This window comes from Armigeres subalbatus, chromosome 1 (assembly GCF_024139115.2).
Source record: "Armigeres subalbatus isolate Guangzhou_Male chromosome 1, GZ_Asu_2, whole genome shotgun sequence".
Taxonomy (NCBI): domain Eukaryota; kingdom Metazoa; phylum Arthropoda; class Insecta; order Diptera; family Culicidae; genus Armigeres; species Armigeres subalbatus.
Genome location: NC_085139.1, coordinates 232,157,214 through 232,174,783, shown reverse-complemented (window position 1 = coordinate 232,174,783; position 17,570 = coordinate 232,157,214).

The following is a 17,570-nucleotide window of genomic DNA, read 5'->3' as shown; positions in this document are numbered from 1 at the left end:
CCCTGGCTAAATAGCCTAAGTTTAAGCGCCATTGTTCGCTTTCTCAGGAAGCAAAGGGAAAGAAAAGAAGAAAATGTATTAAATGCCCTACCCCTTATTTTATTTTTTTCCAATTGAGGCCGAAAGCAATTTTTAAAATAAATTTCTTCTTAATTAAAAATGTTGATTAAAGAAATTAACATGACAGATTGAGGCTTTATGTACAGCGTACTCAAATTTGATTTGATTTACCCTAGATATGTATTGATTCACGCACATATTTTGCACGCACTTCACACGCAAAAAAGCGGGTGTAAATAGAAACGAAACTGGGTAAAGTGGTGCCTGAATGGATGTCAGAATGTAAAGACAAATCGAGTAGTCGCATACGGCATGCATTTATCCTCGCAATGGCATCAAAAGCAGGAATGTTTTAGTTATACATTAATAGGCATGAAATAAGCTCACCCAAATAACTAAAATGAATCCTCCAGTTGTATTGGATTCCAGAGGCTTCTATTCACTTGGACGCGTTCAAGCGGCTTAAGCATGAGAACATCATGTACTCAGGGAAAACAGTTAGACAACCACGCATAAACCATTTCAAATAGCTGCCTGATTCTTTATCTGAATTTGATTGGTGTTTAGAACCGACCACAAATGAGAGCGATATACCGAAAAAATGGCTCCGGAAACCACCACTTAGTGGATAATTCCCATATTTTCACTACACCCGCGAAAATGGTTCGAGTTCGAACCATTTTGGAGAATTTACACTCTTGGATTTGGCGCACCCTTGATTGAACATAAACATCACGTTCTCTGTATCCTCGCCTTGAAAACGCTGTAACTCGCAATCCCAAATATAAAAAACTGATTCAGGACCACAACATTCACGCACTCCGCGGAACACTACAGAACCGTCCAGCCAAAACATTGCTTTTTTTCCGCTGATGCGCGGCATGAAGGGAAGAAAATTTTGCGACGCGTGAAAAAAAAAAAAGGCTCCTGCGTTGAACCGCAGCACACTACCGATCGTTCTACTGTGCACGGCATACAAAAAACAAGGCAGGCTCATCCACGTACATGTAAATGCATTCAGTTTTGAATGTGAAACATGTGACGTCACTCGCTTCTATCTTTCGCACGGGCTGGACTGAGACATGATGCTCTAACGGTCGCAGCATGCTTACTTTGTACTCAAACATGTGACGATAAAATATGCGTCATAATAATCGAAGTGTCATTTTTTCTAACGAGCCTACCTTGTTTTCTGTATACCGTGGTTCTGTGTGTTCTGTGTCACAAAACTCAAATATCTTAAAACCCTATCTTTTTACGAACGTAAAAAACGGTCCATTATATTAGCTATTTGGTTATGGTAACTAATAAACATGACATGCTCTACATTCCGCTAGTAGGTTAGAACCTGCTATAGGTACTCCACATGTTAAGCATACGGAGTCCCCGTGGTTGAACAGATGTTGGTGAGTTAGTCTGGTTCATTTCATTTATTTAGTTTACAATTCGCATAATAAAAAACAACATGTTATATGGTCAGAATCATTATTACATGATGTAAGATATAAGCTTCACGGTTTACGTTGCGGTTATCGAATACTTTTCGATCGATTCAACCATAACTGCTCGACATCATCACTAAATGACAACATATAACATGCTGTCTCTAAAATGTTCTTTATTTCCTGCATTATATGTCAACATTTTGTATCATACTGTTGAGCGAAAACTTTGCACGCGAAAACAGACAATTTTTTATGGTGACATAACTTAACAACCCATTCAAGATATTGTTATTTGTCAAATAACCGTACCACAAACTGTTAAAACTTTATATGAGATTGTCCATTTACAGTTGTCAACAGTAAAGGATACTGTTATCGACCGTACGGGAAAATATCCATGTACAGTTTGTAATTATGCGGGCATCTAAACATATAACACTGAATCAACAATTTGACGACACAATACACGGTTCGAGGCCGCATCTCGCCATCCTCAGCGGATACGCTCCACGCTCGCCAAGTCGTTTTGCACCTGGTCTGCCCATCTTGCTAGCTGCACTCCACGCCGTCGCGTACCTGCCGGATCTGAAGCGAACACCATCTTTGCAGGGTTGCTGTCCGGCATTCTTGCAACATGTCCTGCCCTTCGTACCCTTCCGGCTTTAGCGCTACCTTCTGGATACTGGGTTCGCTGTAGAGTTGGGCGAGCTCATGGTTCATTCTTCGCCGCCACACACCGTCTTCCTTTGCACACCGCCAAAGATGGTCCTAAGCACCCGTCTCTCGAATACCCGAGTGCTTGCAAGTCCTCCTCGGAGCATTGTCCATGTTTCGGCGTCCGTAGAGGACTACCGGTCTTATTAACGTCTTGTACATGACACATTTGGTGCGGTGGCAGATCTTTTCGACCGCAGTATTCTTCTGGGAGCCCGTAGTAGGCCCGACTTCCACAGATGATACGCCTTCGTATTTCACGACTAACGTTGTTGTCAGCCAGTTAGCAAGGATCCGAGGTAAACGAATTCCTCGACCACCTCGAAGGTATCCCCGTCTATCGTAACACTGCTTCCCAGGCGGGCCCTGTCGCGCGCCTCGGTTCCGCCCACAAAGCATGTACTTTGTCTTTGACGCCATTCACCACCAGTCCAACTTTGTTGCTTCACGTTTCAGGCGGGTGTACAGTTCTGCCACCTTGCAAATGTTCGGCCGACAATGTCCATGTCATCCGCGAAACAAATAAATTGACTGGATCTGTTGAAAATCGTACCCCGGCTCTTACCCCCGGCTCTCCACATGACACCTTCTAGCGCAATGTTGCATAACTGGCACGAAAGTCCATCACCTTGTCTTAGTCCCCGGTGCGATTCGAACGAACTGGAGTGTTCGCCCGAAATCTTCTGCCTAACAGTTTTGCACATCATCCATCGTTGCTTTGATCAGTCTGGTAAGCTTCCCAGGAAGCTGTTCTCGTCCATAATTTTCCATAGCTCTACGCGGTCTATACTGTCGTATGCCGCCTTGAAATTAACGAACAGATGGTGCTTTGGGACCTGGTATTCACGGCATTTTTGAAGGATTTGCTGTACAGTAAAAATCTGGTCCGTTCAAGCGGCCGTCAACGAAGCCGGCTTGAGAACTTCCCACGGACTCATTCACTAATGGCGACAGACGTCGGAAGATGATCTGGGATATCACTTTGTAGGCGACATTAAGGATGGTGATCGCTCGAAAGTTTTCACACTCCAGCTTATCGCCTTTCTTGTAGATGGGGCATACAACCCATTCCTTCCACTCCTCCTTTAGCTGTTCAGTTTCCCAGATTGTGACTATTAATTTGTGCAGGTAAGTGGCTAGCTTTTCCGGGCCCATCTTGATGAGCTCAGCTCCGATACCATCTTTACCAGCTGATTTATTAGTCTTAAGCTGTTGGATGGCATCCTTAACTTCCCTCAAGGGGGCTGGTTGGCTTCCATCGTCCGCTGAACTGACGTAGTCATCTCCTCCGCTGCCTTGACTTTCACTGCCTGTACTCTCAGCGCCATTCAAATGTTCCTCGTAGTGCTGCTTCCACCTTTCGATCACCACACGTTCGTCCGTCAAAATGCTCCCATCCTTATCCCGGCACATTTCGGCTCGCGGCACGAAGCCTTTGCGGATGCGTAGAGCTTCTGATAGAACTTGCGTGTATCTTGAGAATGGCACAGCTGCTTAATCTTCTCGCACTTCGCGTCTTCCAGGCGGCGTTTCTTCTCCTTAAAAAAGGCGGGCCTGTTGTTTCCGTTTCCGTCTATAGCGTTCCACGTTCTGCCGGGTCCTTTGCTGCAGCGCGACCGCCCGCGCTGCGTCCTTCTCCTCCAGAATCTGCCTGCACTCTTCGTCGAACCAATCGTTCCGTCGACTTCGACCCATATACCCGACGTTGTTCTCCGCTGCGTTGTTAATGGCTGCTTTAACTGTACTCCAGCACTCCTCAGAGGGGCCCCATCGAGCTCACCCTCTTCCGGCAACGCTGCCTCGAGATGCTGTGCGTATGCAGTGGCGACAGGTTGTTTCAGTCGCTCTAGGTCGTATCACCGCGGCGGTCGTCGGTACCGAACATTGTTGATGACGGATAGTTTTTGGCGCAGTTTAACCATCACCAGATAGTGGTCAGAGTCGATGTTAGCGCCACGATATGTCCTGACGTTGATAATGTCGGAGAAGTGCCGTCCATCAACCAGCACGTGGTCGGTTTGTGATTCTGTCTGCAGTGGTGATCTCCAGGTGTACCGATACAGGAGGCTGTGTTGGAAGTAGGTGCTGCGAATGGCCATATTTTTCAAGGCGGCGAAATCAATTAGTCGTAGGCCGTTTTTGTTCGTCAGCCTGTGGGCGCTGAACTTTCCATTGTCGGTCTAAACTCCTCCTCTTGGCCAACCTGAGCGTTCAAATCTCGTGTGATGATTTTGACGCCGTGGCTCGCGAAGAATGCGTCCTTATCATCATCAGTGCTTCCGGAGTGTGGGCTATGGACGTTGATTATGCTGAAGTTGAAGTACCGGCCTTTGTTTCTTAACCTGCACATTCTTTCATTGATCGGCCACCACCCGATCACGCGCCTTGCATATCGCCCATCACTATGAGAGTTGTTCCCAGCTCGTGTGTGTTGCCGCAGCTCTGGTAGATGGTATGATTACCTCTAAACGTTCGCCCCATTGATCCCTTCCAAAAAAAAACTCCTGCAGCGCTACGATGCCGAATCCATGGTCCTTGAGCACATCGGCGAGTATGCGTGTGCTCCTGATGAAGTTGAGATTTGCAGTTCCACGAACCGAGTTTTCAATCGCTAGTCCCCTTTAGTCGTAGTGGTCTTCGCCGATGGTTCCGGTCCGTACTCTCTTGTTGATGTTTTTTAAAGCTGGCTTGCAGGGCCTGACACCAAACCCCCTGAATTTCCGGTGGACCATGGTGCATAGTTTCACTTAGAGTGCCTCGCTGGCACTCGGACGATGCTCAGTCGCCCCTAACATAGAGAACAGACGCTGTTGTGAGCCGCTCCTAACATGGAGGACAGACGCTCAGTAAGATTTGCACCTCAGGAGAGGAGCAACCCCCCCTTCCCTGTCAGCATAGGGACCATAGTTCCCACCGGGGTTGGTTACCCATTTTTCCCTAAGGTTGCTCGTATCCCGGCCAGCACCACGGGGAGGTAGGGATAGGAGTTGCTGGGTAAGAGGCTAAGGACCGCAAGATGGGGTCTATTTTATTCCTTCAGGTACTCGAAGTACCAATGGTACGCTTTACCCAGCATTTGCCGTGCCAAACGCCTGTACACCCACCATCCCCCAAAGTTTTCCACATATTGTATGGACGGCTTCAAAGCACAAGAGATGGGTGGAAGCCACGAAAATGTCGGATTGAATGAGTTTAGCTCCGTTATGCTTCTTCGTATTTCAGCCTTTGGAATCAATGTTCAAAATAGATTAAAGATAAGTGTATTCACTTATGATATTACGCTTATGTAAAAATATAAATAAAGTGAAAGACTTGAGTCATTTATGGCGTGGCTGATAAACAGGTATTAGAAAGAGACTCCATGTTGGGAAGAAAAACTCTTCGGGCTCGTTTATTATATTATCTTTTTAAAATTATCTTTTTAAGAAAAAACATCGATTTTTTCTCATTTTCATTTTCTCATTTTCCATTCAAAAAAAATCTTTATAGAAAAACTAAACGCGATTTCATTACGTTTAAAAGTTATTTTATGTTTTTCGAAACAGGTCTTTTGGTTGAAAATGAGAAACATGAAATTGTTGCCTACTCTGCAATAATCGACGCATATTGTTTTCGCAATCGGTGACCAAAACTCACAAATAGGATTCTAAGTATTTTATTACTTTCATTCTTGAAAATGCTGTAATAATCATTAAATTAGGAGATATTTCAAACGCTAATAGCGTGTTTATCTGCTTCGATTTTCTGTATATAAAAAGACCCGTGTTTCGCGTGCGCGCGTCATTTTCATTCAGGATTTTACGGAGAGCGGACCAGGGCGTCCAGAAGCGGTCCCAGTGACAACAGCTGTCGCAGCAGTGGATTTTTCGCTACGGTTGCGGTCACAGCAGCAGCGCGTCCTTCACGTCCGTATATCAATCAGGTGACTGACTGAAGAAAAATCGATGGCGTCAGAACCGGTACTAACGTGGAAAATGTATTCACTATGGAGAATGACTCCAAAAATGGATTCGTAAGAGAAGACCATCAGCAAGACCATGCTGAGGGTGGCTGGGATCGATTCCCGGTGCTGGTGTGGGAAATTTTCGGTTTGGAAATTGTCTCGACTCCCCTAGGCATAAAAGTATAATCATGTTAGTCTCATGATATACGGATGCAATAATGGTAGCTTGTCTTAGAAACCTCGCGGTTAATAACTGTGGAAGTGCTGAATGAACACTAAGCAGCGAGGCGGCAATGTCCCAGTGGGGGATGTAATGTCAAGAATAAGAAGAAGAAGAAGAAGAAGAAGAAGAAGAAGAAGAAGAAGAATAAAAAGAAGAAGAGGTTGATCCGAGAATAATTTTCATCAAAATACAAAACATAATTGCTTGGTGACAGCATAATGTGACAGCATAATAGATGAATCTCAAGAACGTGTCTTACGGTGGCTGAAGAAGATTCGATGACTTGATTCGACTGGTGGCCGTCTGCAGCTGATTGCTGCAGAAACTTGTTTTCTTACGACGACGAGGTGGACCGGCCTAGGGCTGAAAACCTGGTTTATAAAGACAATAATAATAATGTTTTCTGACGACATTCAAATTTTGTTCAGTTACCATGCGAATCAATTTATTGCATCCCTTCTCTCCAACACGCTTGTGATTCCGCTACCGACGGCATCGTTACGATCGAACTGTTCGCCATCGTCAAGCGATTGTGCTTTGAAATATGGAGAAACATTGACTCAGATTAACAAATGATGGTCCTGAAAAATCGAATTATTTCCAATAATTATAGCAACAAAACCAAACTTAGAATCTGGTGAGAAAATTTCAGTTTTCACCGACAACACCCAAGCCGATGAAGACGTCATCATAGTAAAGAAATCTTCAGCAGTCGTCTGTGAATAAATTTATTGCAGTGTCCGACGAACTGTGTCCCGTCGCCAAACGAAAGTGTTTTTCATTGTGATAAATATTTTCTCTGGTCAACTTTCTCTTTAACAAATCTTGGACCTGAAGCAATAAAACCAAAGTTAAAATAGCGAAAAAAAAAACCCAGATGAATGCCAAAAGTTTCTCGAATTTCGTATGTTCTAATTTTGACTTTCGAACAATTTCATAGTACTATGAAACTGAACGAAGAGCATACTTACGCCTAAATGCGAGCAACACGAGCATCTTCATAATACGATGAAACTCTTACTGGGAGCAAGCCACGGATAAACTTTGAAAATATTATATTATAAATACACATTATTGTTCTATGTGACTATGTCTCATCACTATTTTAATATTATCTATTTTTTGCAATTCGCAATGAAATTCGATAGTGATCAACAGCGTTTTAGTCTCTGTCGGATAGAACTTGTTGCAAGAAAATCTGTTACGAGTTTCTATGTGATAATTTGGCTAATATTTTTTATGGCATTTTGTGCACACACATACACACATACACACACACACACACACACACACACACACACACACACACACACACACACACACACACACGCACACAAGGACATGGGCTGCGAAATGGTGAGTTGACATCTGGGAAGGAGCGACCTACACAGCTCTGGTCCTCACAAGTTCCAATCTCACGCTTCCACGGGTATTCCGATGACAATCCACCGCCAGCTAAGGGTTTTGTACTTAGCTGGTAGTGCAGCCTGGGCACTGTTGTCCTTCTGACATCAGCTAGAGTGAGTGGGTGCGACCAACGGGACCATCGTCCCTAGCCCCTAATCCCAAGGCGTTAAGCGACCCGTGTCGAGGGGATGCATGGCCAGAGGGGTGAAATAATGAGCTAGGCCTTTAACGGAGTCTGTGGGGTACCTGGGCACCCTCCACAGTAATTGTCCCTTACCGCGTCATGCTGGGCTCTGGCGTGGTGGACCTCTTTTCTCGAGCAACTCGTGGGACCAAAATGGAAAACCAAGTCAATTCTTCAATTAGTGGTAGTAGTGTAGGCGACAACCCCTTCGCAAGAGGTGGGTTGTTCAGGTCTCCGCCTAGGAGGCCAGAAGCAATAGTCGGTAGCTCGGTGCGCAGCGCCAGCGTGGGTCACTTAACCATCAACCAGGCTACGCCGGTAGAGGTTATAGACGGCCCATGGCTTGTGAAGGCGATGAACCGCAAACGCGATGGGCTTTCGGCCTTCGAGGTGGCGACGGAACAGCTGGACGCCATCATCGACTTTGCGTCATCGAAGCATAATATCAGTAAGGACCTCAAGAGGAGCTTGCTGAAACTTCGAAAGTCGATGTTGGACGCCAAGCTGGAGAGGGCGGTCGAGTCGGCCAAGTGTAAACCCGTGAAATCCGTGGAGTCGAGGTCTACCCAGATTGAGGCCCAAGGATTCGCGGACTTGGATAAGGTCGAATCGACCGAGGGCATGCCAGCGAAGACGGTGGTGCCAAAGTCCACCCAGACTGAGGCTGAAGTGTTTGCGGGTACGTCGGGGGAGACAGTCTCAAGGGGATGAGCTCCCTGGGGGCCGCTCCAAAACGCGGAGGGTTACTGCCTCGAACAAGGGTAGTGGTGCTGGGAAGCTGAACCCCGGCCAGGTACCTCCAAAACCGGGGGAGGAAGGACCTGGAAAAGTCCGTCCACCCAGGAAAGACGGTGATAAGGGGTTACGGCAGGCTGAGAACTCTCAGACGCCTCAGACCAGGGAAATAGAGCGGGATGACACCTCCTGGACCCTGGTCAAGAACAAAAGGAAACAAGACGTCAAGGGCCGAAAAGAAGGGGCGATGCCCTAGCCGAAAAACAGCAAGACGGATGAGGCTAATTACTCGGACGTCTTGAAGGCGATGAGGAGTGACGTCAAGCTCGGTGAATTCGGTGCCGACGTACGTCGAATAAGACATACCCGGATGGGCGAGATGATCTTCGAGCTGAAGCGGGGCGTCTCGCAAAAGGGCACCGCCTACAAGAAGTTGGCGGAGGAAGTCTTAGGCGAGACGATCAAGGTGAGGGCACTCACGACGGAGGTGAATCTAAGGGTTAAAGACCTGGACGAGATCACCGAAGTCGAAGAGCTCGTCACGGCACTGCGGCGACAGCGTGAAGTGGAGGCGCCCACCGCAGCCGTTCGGCTACGGAAATGTCCGGCAGGGACACAGGTAGCATTGGTTCGGCTATCTGCAGCGGATGCCTCCAAGGTAGTCAAGTTAGGGAGCATCAAGGTGGGATGGTCGGTGTGCCCTGTGGGCATATACGAGCAACCCGAAGTTTGCTTCAAGTGCCTGGAACCGGGGCACAAGCAATGGGACTGCAAAGGCCCTGACAGAAGCAAGCTCTGTCGACGCTGCGGATTGGAGGGACATAAAGCACAATGCTGCACGAACCCTCCCAATTGTTTGATTTGTTCCAGCAAAGCTGTGAACAGCAAGCACCCCATGGGGGATTCGAATTGCCCGGCGTTTAAGCGTGCTGCAAAATCACAGTGCAGGTAACGCAGCTGGCTTGCTCGGCCTCGCCCGAGGGTTTGGTGTGCGCAGGTTTAGAGGAAACGGCGGAAGATGTGTTGTTCGTGTGTCCACGTTTTCGCGCAATGCGTGACCACATGCTTGCCACATGTCGTCTGGACACTACCCCGGACAACCTAGTTCGGAGGATGTGTGTCCAAATCGTCTCGGAGGTACACGGAGGTGTGAATGAAATTGAAATTCTGCAGCAATCATCATTCTAATTATTTTGCACAGAAACGGTCATGACCAACAAAACTGCATATAAATAACATTCGTTGGATTAAAATTCATGTTTTTTTGAGCTGGACGACATAACATGAAACCAACCTAATCTCTAGGAATCAAGATATTGGTCCTCAATCATGACCATTTTGTATGAAAAACAGTGAAAATGTTATACATATTTCCTCTACTGTATATAGACGAATCCAAGTAGAAATAAGAAGAAGACACCCGACGGTGTTAACTTTAATAGATCCTACAGCACAGCATAGGAAGATCATTTTAAAATGCTTATAATAAATTCCAGACAAATTGTAATTAAAATCTGATTGATGTATGATACGGAAAAAGTTCCGAACTGTATGATAGACACATTTTTGGAAAATATTCAATAAATTGAGATTAGCTTCCAGATATGTAATTTAGAACTTTTTCCGTACCGTACATCAATCAGATTTTAATTACATTTTGTCTAGAATTTATTATAAGCATTTTAAAATGATCTTCCTATGCTGTGCTGTAGGATTTGTCAAAGCTAACGCCGTCGTATGTCTTCTTCTTATTTTTACTTGGATTCGTCTATAGTGCTGGGACTTCGTTTATGTGTCCAAGTAGCGGTTTACCCTATTTACCACACTATGTTCTGATTTTTGTTTTCACTTGAAAACTTTCAGATCAAAACTTTTTCTTGAATTCCGGTTTCCAGAGCCATTTCAACGGATGATCGAACTAAAGTTAACCGAGCCTACGAATAATCGAGTTGTCATATGATGGGGGTTTATTGTGTATTATAGAGATATAGCGAAGTAAAAAATATATAGAACACGTGTTCATTTGTGCAATGGATATAAAATTGTGTGATTATACGAACTTTGAAAAAAAAGAAAAGTTCGGGATGTAATAAAAGCATTAATCATTATTTAAGACAAAAACCTGTCTGAGTTTGCATAAAAAAATATAATTGGTTTTGCCATAAGAATAATCCTAAATAAAGAAATAAAACGAGCTACATGATCCATTTCAAAATGCTTTATGTAAAAAAATGATCATTACAATTGTATTTGATCCTCGTTCGATTCGAATCGTAGCTGTTTTTATCCGCCGAAAGGTGCCGACCTACTTCTAATAAACAGCCACGAAATCGATTTCGCGTGCAGTTTGTAACAATATTCCTATGTAGGGTACGCTCAGTCAAACGGAACCCATTATTTCGCATCGGATCGCGATTAAGGTTTCTTTTCTCGGCCGCTCCGTTCCGTTTCCACTCCATTCATCCGGCCCAGAGCGCACAGGTCGACGGCGTGAGTCAATAATCTAAACACCTCATCACACACATCAAAGCCACTTGAGCCGCCCATCATCGCCAACCCCGCGTAAGGAGCGCAATGCGGCGCGGGATTTCCGAGGATCAAAGGATATTTAATCAAATTTAGTCATGCTTCTGTAAATATTGCATCAGCGGCAGACCAGTGTTCAAAAGTTCCGCAAAAGAAACCGACGCACGGAAGATGCGACCATCTAATCGGATACTGATTGGGACTAATATGGGAATAAAGCGCGCGCGCACACACAAACTCGCATATCACAGAAAGTGAAGAAAAAAATCGAACCGCGTGCATTAGACACGGATCATTTCGGCAATCATGATCCTTGGGTTGGGGTATGCCGTTTTGAAGGATGAACGCAACGAGGTAAAAAATATCCAAGATATCCGTTCGGATACATCAATCATTCGGTCTTCACACAACCGGGTTCAGAGGGAAGTATAAAGATTATTCGATCAGCGTTCCCTAATGGCGGTGTTAATTACGGTTTCTCCATTTGCGATTATGCGTTTATTTTGGGAATTGCAGTGTTAGAATATTCTTGGTTTTCTGACTTTCCTGAAAATTAGAAAAACAAGTTGAGCTTCTTCATAAAAGTTATCTGTTCAAAAAATTGAAGTTTTGTGGAATAATTATTTTTTGTTTAGTGGAATTTCCCGAGAGTGAGATTTATCAAACGCGGGTTCGTCGCTTTAAAGTCACAATAAAATCCCTTTAGCTCAAATATAAGTTCAGTGTCAATGTATCGATATATTTCGTACCACGGTAATATTTCTTTCAGTTTCTTTGATTTCTTTAATCTGCATCACTAAGTCACGTCCTTAATGAAGCCATTAAGACACGTTAATGCCACCAAATGGACTACCATCTAGACACTTCACATTCAAACGTCTCCGGATTCCGTCGCATTGTTCCATAACTTGTCTTAGAATGCATCTTCGAAAAACCCGTAGCTCAAACATCGATAATCAAATTATAATAATCACCCAAAAGGGGGCAACCTCTCGCTCACCGGTCACGTGTCTGATTAGATCTCCCCAGCTGCAGCCTGCGTTTGCCGTTCTGATGAATGAAAGTAAGCCATTCCGACGGGGCAGTTGCAAATGCGTTCTGACTTCGGTTCCATTTTCCGAAACAGCTTCTAAATCAAGCTGGCGACGCGACGCGAGCAGCGCACGTACCTTGGCAGAGCTAGAACTTGATGGTTCGTTGAGTGCGACCCAACGACGCCCTGGGGGGAAATTATCAGCAATTTAGACGGTCCGGAGCAAAGTTTAGGGGCCCAAGCTTCGTGTGCGACAACGGTGTTCAAGATAGAAGTCTGAATGGGTGATGGTCGGTGGAGCGCACACCGGGAGGTCGGGGGTCGGTTCTAACGATCCATAATTGAGCCACTTTATTTCGATGATAGTTTAAAGATCCCTTTGTCCCCAAACCAGAGACAAATTGTGCGACGTTTGATGTGTTCGTTAGACTGGTTTGACATGATTCACTTTTAATCGAATTTTCTGAAAACTGTAAATTAAACTATGTGAATATGTATATTATGTGGAAGATATTGATTTGAAAAATGTATTAGAGGTAACCACTTTCCCTTCGATGGGACTCGATCCCAGGACCCTCAGTACGCTAGACTGGTGCTTTAACCAACTAAGCTACGGAGGACCTCCGTCGGCCTTCGCAACCTAGCGGTAACTGAATGAGCTCGAGATTCCCAAATTGGACGCATAGTCAAATCACTCGCAATCCATTTGTCAAGTCAACACTTTCACATGTGTGCACGTTCACATTAGAGGAGCGAGAGTATTTAGAATGTCTGGCGGCTACACACATTCTTCATCAGCAACTGTACTGATCTAGTGAGGTTGTGTGAGCTATTTGCCAGTCGGTCGTCGAGCTCATACCCGACCGCATTGCGTAGGCTTGGTTGGTTAAAGCACCAGTCTAGCGTACTGAGGGTCGTGGGTTCGAATCCCATCGAAGGGAAATACATTTTTCAAATCCATATTTTCCACATAAGGGGCCCCACACACGCTCCGACATGTTGTACAACTTTGACTCCGCCCCCAAGTTTGTGCGACCTATTTAGTTTGTTCAACCGTCTGACGAACAGTTGGTACAACCAACACTCTACCAAACGTAATATTTAGTCATTTTCTTTCTGTATATGCTGATGTGTTTGGTGCTTTTTTACTGAGTACTTGGATGCATTGAATTGGAATGGAATTGGATTGGAGTGCAATTAGATTGGATTTGAATTGGGATGCGATTAGAATTAGATTGGTTGTGGAATGAAGTTCTCCCGAAATTACTCCGACAGTTCTTCCCGGGATTCCTCCGGAAGTTCCTCCCGGAATTCCTCTGGAAATTGCTCCGGAAGTTCCTCCCGGAATTCCATCGGAAGTTCCTCCAGGAATTGTTTAGGAAGCTCCACCCGGAATTCAACCGGAAGTTTCTCCTGGAATTCTTGCGGAAGCTCCTCCCGGCATTCTTCAGGAAACTACTCCCGGAATTTCAACTGAAGTTTCTCCCGAAATCCCTCAGGAAGTTCCTCCTGGAATTCCTTCAGAGTTCCAAATTCAAGTTTCTCCCAGAATTCATCCGAAAGTTCTTCCCGGATTTCCTCCGGAAGTTCCTCCCGCGATTCCTCTGGAAACTCCTCCGGAATTTTCTCCTGGAATTTTTTCGGAAGTTCTTGCCGGAATTACTCCGGAAGTTCTTCCCGGAATTTCACTCGAAGTTTCTCCAAGAATTACTCCGGAAGTTACTCCCGGAATTCCCGCGGAAGTTCCTTCAGAAGTTCCTCCCGTAATTTTTCCGGAAGTTCCTACCTGATTTTTTTCCGGAAGTTCCTTCCGAATTCCACCGAAGCTCCTGCCTGAATTCCTCCATAAGTTCTTTTCGTAATTCCTCCGGAACTTCTCCCGAAATTACTCTGGAAGTTCTTCACGGAATTCCTCTGGAAGTACCTCCCGAATTTGTTTCGAGAGTTCTTGCCGGAATTCCTCCAGAAAGTTCTTCCCGGGATTCCACTGGAAGTTCCTCCACGCATTGCTCCGGAAGCTCCACCCGGAATTCAACCTTAAGTTCTTCCTGGAATTCCAGCAGAAGTTCCTTCCGGAATTCCTCGAAAAGTTCCTTCTGGAATTCTTCTTGAAGTTTCTCCTGGAATTCCTCCGAAAGTTTCTCCCAGAATTCCTCCAGATGTTCCCCCCAGAATTTCTCCAGATGTTCCTCCCGGAATTTCTCCAGATGTTCCTACCGGAATTCCTCCAAAGTTCCAAGTTCAAGTTTCTCCCAGAATTCCTCCGAAAGTTCCTCCCGGAATTCCTCTGAAAGTTTTTCCCAGAATTCCTCCTGGAATTCCTCTGGATGTTCCTCCGGATATTCTTGCGGATGTTCCTACCGGAGTTTTTCCGAAAATTCCTCCCAGGAAACTTCCTCTCGGAGTTTCTTCGCAAAATCCTCTGGAAGTTCCTCCAGAAATTTCTCAGAAGGTTTCTCCCGGAATTCCTCAGGAAGCTTTTAAAGGAATTGCTCCGGAAGTTCAACCCGGAATTCAACCGGAAGCTCCTCGTGATGTTCCTCCCGGAATTATACTCCGGATGTTCCTCACGGAGTTCCTCCGGAAATTGATTCAGGAGACCCTCCGGAAGTTCCTCCAGGAATTCCTCTGGAAGATCCCTTACGGGTTTCTCCGGAAGTTCTCCCCGGAATTCCGAAGTTCCTCCCGGAATTTCTCAAGAAATTCCTCTAGGAATTCCTCAGGATGTTCCTCCTGGATTTCTTCAGCAAGTTCCTCCTGGAATTCTTTCGCAAGCTTATCCAGCAATTCTTCCGGAAGTTCCTCCAGGGATTCCTCCGGAAGTTCCTCCAGGAATTTAATTTTGCTATTATCAAGCTTTGTATGACTTTAAGCGTGACACTCCGCAAAACTGCCATCGAAGATGTTTCACGTGACTTCAGCCGTTGTCTTCTTAGTTATGATAGATATCTTAAAGAAATTCTCCGTCTGTTCCCTCGTAAATAACTCCGTAGTTCCTTCCGTAATTCCCCCAGAAGTTGCTCCAGAAATTTGGGACATTTTTTGAATAATTAAATTGTCAGGCGGTTTTAGAACAAAATATGTTTGACCGAGCATACGCTGTATAACAAGGGGCCTAGTGGTCAATTTTCATACGGCGGCGGCGCAAGAAAATCACCAGCGGCGGCGCAAGAGTCTAATATTCTTATTGTTATTCTATTATTATTATTATTATCGCATATATATCTCATTTTCTGTATTATCGCTAAAATCACTTTCTGCTCCTGGGTATTTCACCAGAAGAATTCAAAGCAACAGTGTTGTACAACAACACCACACATAATGCAACTTGGTTGTACAACATTTGACTCCACCCACCACAAGTCGGAGCAAAATCAATCTGTTTTGATTTCATCCGCCAAGCTTTGCAACTTTCCACTTTCCACCACTTGTCAAAGTGTTAGGTATTAGTGAAGACATGAATGAAGCTGAACTGAAGAAGTCGCTCGAAGAGAACAATGATTTTTTGGAGAATGCTAAACATTTGAAGGTTGTGAAAGTTTATTCAAGTAATAATGTTTTCAATGCAATTATCGAAGTCGATGCAATTACATATGGCAAGCTCATGGAGTACGGCAAAGTTATTTGCGAGTGGGACCGTTGTCGTGTTGTTGACGGAGTTGAGGTGCTTAGATGTTACAAATGTTGTGGCTTCAACCATAAGGGCGTTAGTTGTACTGCAAGGCAGGTAACGTGCCCACGATGTGCGGGTACGCATTCAATTAAGGAGTGTAATTCTACAGAGCATAAGTGTGCTAATTGTTTGAGAATGTTGAGTAAGGGTAGGTATGTTAGTAATGTAAATCATGCTACCTGGAGTGAGAAGTGTCCAGTATATCGAGAGCTGAAAGAGAGGAAGAAAGAAAACATGGATTTCGATACGTAGCAATCAAAGTGTGACAAATGTATGCGAACTGTACTATCTGTAGCCATGTGTATGAAATTAGATTGATAATCCAAGAGCATAATCCAAATATTTTTGTGATAACTGAGACCCATCTAACTGATAAACATAATGTTGGCTTATACGACGTTAGTGGTTATGATATGATTAATTGTCTATCTAATTCGAGTCACACTTGTGGAGTGTCGTTCTATGTTAAGAAAAACGTCAAGTGGGTTTTGAATTCCAACGAATCAATAGGCGGAAACTGGTTTTTAAGTATCAACGTATCATCTGGAGCTATGAAAGGTATGTACGCTGGTCTTTATCATTCGCCAAATGCTAGTGATTCAACATTTCTGAGGTATTTGGAAGAGGAATGGTTGCCTACTGTCTTAGATAAAAATGAAGTAACGTTAGTTCTAGGAGATTTCAATATGAATTGGTTAGTGGATTCAGACAAACGAGAACTGAAAATGTGATGGATTCCGTGGCTTTGCGGCAAGCAGTGCACTTTCCAACCAGAATAAATGACAGAAGTAGCACCATGATTGATCTTTTGTTTAGTAACAATGAGGCATTAACAGTGTTTGAATTACCATCAGATAGGATATCCGACCATGCGACCATAGGAATTTTGATGAGTGGTACGTACGTCGCACCGATGCCAGTTACATCAAAAATAAAAATTTGGAAAAACTATTCTAAAGTTCGTCTACATTCTGAACTTCGTTCGAGATTGCGGGATTATTTTGAGTATAATAATACAGATGAAGCAGCTAATTTGTTAGCTGCAGCATTAGAGAATAGTGTAAACAGCATGGTGGAAGAGAAAGAAATTGTTATTTCAGAAAGAACCCCATGGTATACGAGTTCTCTGTTGTCGGTGAAGAGGCAAAGAGACCAAGCCCATTCAATATTTAGAAGATCCAAAAATCGATCGGATTGGAAAACGTATCAGAGGAAGAGGAATAATTATGTCCATGCGTTGCGGGATGCCAAAAGAAGGGCCATTCATCAAGAATTGCAAGTATGCCAAGGTGATTCAAAAAAGCTATGGAAATCATTAAAAAAACTTATTAATCCAACTAAACATTCAGATAGAGGAATTAAATTTGATGATGTAACTGATGGCTTGGACAATAAAGCTAAAGCTGATAGACTTAATGAATACTTCGTTGATAGTGTGAAACAGATTCATGATAGCATCCCTGACCCCAGTACAGAATACATCGATACCGAAGATACTCAAACTGTGGATAGTAGATGGACCTCTTTCAAAAGCGTGGATATGACCCGATTAAGAAAAACAATAATGGAATTGAAGAATTGTGGAGGAATTAATAACGTCAATACTTCGGTAATGATTGACTCTTTT